General features: G+C 50.6%; 1 pseudogene; it reads left to right on the forward strand.

The window, feature by feature from the left end:
* The first annotated feature begins 4,999 nt into the window (after window positions 1-4,999).
* On the forward strand, window positions 5,000-5,561 carry LOC118476710 (uncharacterized; annotated as a pseudogene).
* The last annotated feature ends 453 nt before the right edge of the window (window positions 5,562-6,014 follow it).

The raw sequence follows: 6,014 nt of genomic DNA on the forward strand, positions 1-6,014 counted from the left end.
GTGTCGCGGCAGAAGTCAGAGCAGCAGGTCAGAGGGGCACCGGACTGTCCGGTGTGACACCGGACTGTCCGGTGCCACATGAGGACAAAACCTCCAACGGTCGACCAGCTCCAAGCCCAAACGACAAGATGACGTGGCGGCGCACCGGACACTGTCCGGTGGCGCACCGGACTGTCCGGTGCGCCCATCGCCAGTAGCCTTCTCCAACGGCTACAATTTGGTTGGTGGCTATAAATACCACCCCAACCGGCCACTTCAAAGTGTGGGAGCCCAAGCAACATTCCAAGTCATATAGTTGACATATCCAAGCCCTCCCAACCACTTCTATTCATTGATCCATCCTATACACAAGATTTAAACCACTACAAACCACACAAGTGCCACAAAAGAGAGAGCAAGCAAAAGAAAGCCTCTTGTGAGAGTTTAGCTCTAGTGCCTTGTAAGATTCATTGAGAGAAAGTGTGTGCTACATCTTGCGTTCATTTGTGCGTGGAGTTTTGACTCCCATTGAACTTCCTCCAAAGTTTTGGAGGCTTGTAAAGCTAGCAAGAGACACCAAAGGGTGTGGTGATCCTTGCGGGGTCTTAAGTGATCCTTGAGAAGAAGAAGAGCTCGCCGGTCTTTTGTGATCGGTGGAGAGAGGGAAAGGGTTGAAAGAGACCCATTCTTAGTGGACTCCTCAATAGGGACTAGGCCTTCGAGGGCCGAACCTCGGTAAAACAAATCACCCGTGTCTCGTGTGTTTATTGCTTGTGATTTGTTTGTTCTCTCCCTTTCTAAGTTCTCTTGCGCTACTCTTTGCTAACATTATTTTGTGTTGCTTCAAGTTAAATTCTCATTTAGAGAAGCAACTCCTTGCAAGAAAGAACTTGTGTTTATCTTCTTCTTAACTAAACCCTCTTGCATTATTCTCCACTAACATTTCTAATAGTATTGTTATTGATTAAATTCCACATTCTTTGAAAACAATACTCATTGCAAGCAAAGGTTTTAGTTTTATACTCCAATAATTGTGAATCTTGTTCTAACCACTAATCAAGGGATCTAGTTTGTATTTAGAGCTATAATTTTTAGGTTTCGCCTATCCACCCCCCTCTAGGCGTCTTTCATATTCTTCCTTCACAATTGGATATATTTGAACTGTGTAGATGACACCCAAGACCGGGTTTATAAGGGCAGCCCTCACAGGACTGGGCCACGAACGGCACCAGAGACCGGGCTTACGAGGGTGGACCTTACTAGACTCGACCATAGATAAATGTAATCCTATTACAAAAGAAGAGTTCGTTCGCATGCTACCTTTCAGGTGTAAGGCTTGGGGTCGACCTAAACCACCTAAGCTCCGTTGTGCATCTGACTTGCAGGGTAAACAACATCTCGTTCTGCCTTTGTGGTGGCCAAAGGCAGAGCCCGATGAAGGTTATTGGTTGCTACCCTAAACGCCATGGAGCTTATGACAGACGAGTTGGGTCTTGGAGTCGCCTTTGAAGGCCCACTAGTGCGCGTGGGGAGCTCCCAAGGGCCCTAGTCACCTCATGCATGCTGAGGTTGTCGAAGGCACAACCCATTACTGGCTTGTTTGTTGGGCTCCACCAACACGCCAAGGGAGTTGGGACTTAACACCTTCCAAGAATGGGCGACGGTGGATACTGAACATGCCATGAGCTTGTGTGGTGGCCGACGACGTTCACCATGTGCGCTATGGGACCATGACATAGGCTAGCGTAGGGGGCTGCACTAGCCTTGCTCGTGGCCCATGGGGACGTACCAACGGATTTTAGGAAGGAGGCCATGTTAAAAAAATTTGTATCCTTTGTTATTATGGCTACCTAAACTCGTTGGTAGGTAGAAGAAGTCATCCCCCGCGGGGCGGGGTAGACGAGTCCATCGACTATGGAGCATAGCGACCGATCGTCGGTGGCAGCCTCGCCCGTGCCTAGCTGCCAGATGACACTGACCACCTCGAATACCACCATGCTCTGCCGGGGGTCGACGCCCGCGACCTCGGACATGACGGGGCCTGGAGGAGGGCCAGCGGCGGTAACCTCAAGCGTCGTGCTTGAGGTTTCCATTGCCTTCTGCCTAATGGCGTTGGCACGCCTGTTGAGGCACCGCCTGAGATCGATGGCGAGTATCTTGAGGCGTGTGGGATGTCATTAGCAAGGGGCCAGGCTAAGCGCTCGACCCCTACCTAGCACGCCAAATGTCGAATATAAAACTTCTCCGGCTGGGTGGCGGAGTGCACCCGCCCTAATCCTAGGATGAGGAGAGTGGCTAGGGTTTTGCCTGACTAGCTAGTTGAACTCGAGAACACAAGGGTTTATAGTGGTTTGGGCCGCCGGAGCGTAACACCCTACATCCAATGTGAGATGTGTTACTTGAGAACTAGGGAGTCGAAGGTCTGAGTGCGAATTGACCTCCATAGAAGCATGAGTTGGCTCTGTCCTCTACCGTGTGTGTGCCCTCACTTTTATATCCCAAGGGAGGCATGTACATGGTGACCGAGCCCTGACAAGTGGACCCAATAACCTATTGCTAGATATGGAGTAAGTGGAGCGACAGTCTGTGGAGAACAGATATCTTCTCTTGGTTTTCGTGTAGATCTCCTAGCTTGTTGTGCCCTTGTCCCATCTAATCAGAGTAGAGTGCAAGTGTAGGCTACGGCGTAGGCTGACGCACTACCGCACATAGGGGTGCTCAGGAGGCGACGTCATGTCTTCTCCGCCTGTTTCCCTTCGCCTCGGTAATGTGTAGGCTACGGTGGAAGCCGTAATGATGGCAGCCCAAGCGGCGCATGGAGTCAATGGTCTTGCCTCGGTAACACGCGAGTTACCGTGCGACCTGTGTACTGCGGACGCACCGCCTGCCACTAGGGCGGGCTAGTATACGCCTCATCCGTAGTTAATGTAGAGGCGCTTTACACTTAGAGGCTGACATCATGGCTTTCCCTGATGACTTACGTCACATGTCGTAGAACACGTGACAACATCGGGCCTCGCCTTGTGTGGGGAGTAGTGACTGGGACCGCCCTTCCTTGTGATAGCTCTAGACCGCCCTTGGTTGGGGTCTGGGCGGTGCTCAGAGGAGGTCCCACCTCCTCCGGTGTTGGCCAGTACATGGCAGTAGCGGACCCCTTAGGCTAGAGGTTCGAGTGGACCGCCATGAGGGTCGGGGCTGTTCCCGGGGGGTCCAGCCCCTAGGAGTAGGTGCCGAGAGCCCCTGTCTTCAAGACACGTGGCAAACTTGGACCCCACTGCTGGGGTTCTAAGGCGCTGATTATAAGTCCTGGCCTTCACCCAAAGTTAGTGGACGTACTGGGCAGACCCAACCACTAGGCTAAGATGGACCACCATTAGCATGGTGGCTAAGGTTTTTCCTAGAGGGCTCGTCTTGACCTTGCAGTAGTGGGTACCCCAATCTTGAGCTATTGTTAAACAATTTTTTTCGATCATGGGCCTCCTAGGCTTCGGTCGTTCAAGAAAAATGGTCACTTTTTCTCAAGAGCTTGTAGAGGGGCATTCCTTTTTCCCCTGAGTTTAGACACAAACCAGTTGAGCGCAACGACACACCCAACCAGTCATTATACCCCCTTGAGGTTCTGGATGGGGCCCATGCATCAAATGATCTCTATTTTTTCTTGGTATGCTTCGATCCATCGATCCGACACCATGAAGCCAGTAAGTTTTCCTTGAGGACCCCAAAAACGCATTTTGTAGGGTTCAGTTTGATTAAGAACCTTTGGAGGTTGGCAAACGTTTCTTCCAGATCGACGATGAGGTCATCAGACTTTTTGGACTTTATAACGACGTCGTCCACATAAACCTTCAGGTTACGCCCGACTTGGTCTGTAACACCCCAGGTGTTTATATTCCGCTCGACAACGAGTACGGATTTAAGCACGCAATATCAGTGGATAAAACGGATTTTAAATTTTAATCATCCTCGTTTATTGCGAATTTAATATCGCATCTGTTCCGTTTGTCGCGAGTGCGACATCATTTTTACTTCTATTATTTGGGCTCTTCCAAAAAATTTCGTAATGATCGGAACATCGTCATTCCGAAAATCGGTGCGTCCGATGATTATTTAAAATTCATCGCTCGCGCGAATACGAATTCTGAAGCCCGACTCACTCGGATGATTTTATCCCGAACAGATTAAGTAGAACTCGATGACTAAGTTTTCGGTGCAAATAATTATGTCCCCACTCGTCAACCGAGAAATCACGTATGAGAATTTTATAATTGAGATTCGATTCTCCACGTAAATTATATGTTGTCGTGGAACCGGGTGTTGACTGCGGATAAAATTATTTGATTTCAAATCAATTGGAACACAGTCTGAAGTACTGTTGTTAACATTGTTCTGATTGCGTCTCGCCCCGATCCAAAATTTTGGATATAAATAACGGGCGCAAATTCATCTGATTACAAAGTATTCACCAAATCAAAATCGTGTCACAATTACTGTCTACCATATATACATCGCTAAAAAATCGGATCTAAAATATCTATGTTTTTCGGTAAAAAAAAGAAAGAAAATAAAAAAACAATGGAAAATAGAAAAATATCTATTTAGACTAATCCTCCACCGTACTCTCTCTTATTCTTTATCCACTAGCTACCGCTCAAGGATCATTTAATCGCTGGTCCTTATCTCCAGCAGTCCAGCACGAACAGGTCTCCGGTTCTTATCTGAATCTCCAGCACGACAACGTCTCCGCTCAGCTGCGCTCATCTCTCATCTTCTCAGCCTGGAAAAAAATCAGCCGCCGCCCCTGCGCAGATTTTTTTCAGCGTCTATATCACTTTGCGCGTGTCCAAGCCACCGTTCAGCTCGAGAAGAAAATCCTACCGTGCTCGATTCTTCCCTGCGCGTCTCCTCCGCTTGGAGCTTCCTGCGCTCCCTGCGTCCCTCTGTGGTCGGAACTCCCTTCATGGCCGGAGCTCGGACGGCGCTCGGTCCTGCCACTCCCATGGCCGCGCCCCCCCCCCCCCCCCCTGCTTCTCTCTCTCAGCGCTCGCGGCTCTTTCTCTCCTGCTCCGTCCATGGCTGTTTGCCTCTGCTCGCGGCGTCCCTGCTGGCCCAGCCGAGCTCTCCACTGCCCAGCTCCATCTCACGGCGCTCTATCTGCTCGGTTCCATGGTCGCGGTACTCCAGCTCGCTGTGCCTTGCTCCCTCTGTTTCCATGGCAGGCTCTCTGCTCGTCGCGCGCGCCTGGACGCTCTCCCTGGTGGCCGCCTGTTCTCCCTGTGTACCGCGCGAGTTCTTTGGTAGACGCGCGCTGACCGTGCTCCACTTCGCCCATCGCGACGCTCCAGTTCCAACTCGCTGCGCGCCGAGCTCTTCGCTGTTGTCCGTGCGCGCGCGCCGCTGGTCGACCTCTCTGCTCACGCATAGCTCGCTCTTTTCTTATTTGCCGCGCGCACGAATTTCATCTGCTCCCACGGCATGTCGAGTTCCCGCACCATCATCGCTTGTGTTAAAAGCTCGTTGACCACAGTTATTTTGACCGTGTCAGCTCGCGACTGTGGTCATGTTCATCGAATTCGCCAACACTTTGTTGCCGATTCGACTGTCGTCGTTTCGCGTATTGTCGAGCCCATCGTTTTCCCTGTCTTCTACTCGCATGGTTTTCTGCTCGTCGGTGCGTCCTCTCGGCTCGCTCGGCTTTAATTCCCAATCGCGTCGTCTATTCCACCGGTTAGCGTCGTCTATTCCACCGGTTAGCGTCGTCGCGTCGCGGGTGCAGCTCTATATACATCACCCTCGTGTGTCGTCGTCGTTCCGCGCGTCAGCAAAAAAAAACCCAAGAATCGGGTGAAGACGAAGCTAGCAGCGCGATATTCCCTAAGCGCTCGACAAATTGCCTGAATCGGAAAAGCGCTACCGATCTCGTGGTTCGTGTCAGCTGTGGAAACGGTAAGCTGATAAATTATTTAGAATGGTTCGATCGTTAAATAAATTAATGTACTAGTGTGATGCTCATTAGGGTGCTCGATAAATTGCGTAAG

The sequence above is a fragment of the Zea mays genome, chromosome 3 (assembly GCF_902167145.1).
Source record: "Zea mays cultivar B73 chromosome 3, Zm-B73-REFERENCE-NAM-5.0, whole genome shotgun sequence".
Lineage (NCBI taxonomy): Eukaryota > Viridiplantae > Streptophyta > Magnoliopsida > Poales > Poaceae > Zea > Zea mays.